Source organism: Penaeus monodon, chromosome 23, assembly GCF_015228065.2.
Source record: "Penaeus monodon isolate SGIC_2016 chromosome 23, NSTDA_Pmon_1, whole genome shotgun sequence".
In the NCBI taxonomy this organism is placed as follows: domain Eukaryota; kingdom Metazoa; phylum Arthropoda; class Malacostraca; order Decapoda; family Penaeidae; genus Penaeus; species Penaeus monodon.
The window spans coordinates 2,050,719-2,051,157 of record NC_051408.1 but is presented as its reverse complement, the minus strand read 5'-3'; positions in this window follow the sequence as shown (position 1 = coordinate 2,051,157).

The following is a 439-nucleotide window of genomic DNA, read 5'->3' as shown; positions in this document are numbered from 1 at the left end:
GCCGGTGACTCGCTGACAACTCGACAGCGACCAAAGGACTGTGATGATGTTTTATTTGTTTTTCTTCTATTTTTGTTCAAGTTTTCTTTTTTTTTATCATTGCGAGAAGAAAGGAGGGATTGGGAGATGAAAAAAAAATTAAGGTTGTTGTGGAATATGGATGATTATTTGTTATATATGCATTTTTGTTTTTCTTCTTTATGTTTTCAAGTCCTCGGCTTAAACAGAAATGATCCGTCGTCTTCAAAAGGCTTCTTTTTAAAGGCCTTTTCTCTCTCAGTGTTCTTGTCCAATCGACTTTTGTTTTAATCTCAAGCTCTTATGAGTTTTGTAATTACCTCACTGCATTTTTTTTTTAACTGTCATGGATTCCATATTTCAGCTCTCAAAGTGATGCTTTTACAGGGTGCATATGTTTCATGTTACACAGCCCCTTTCA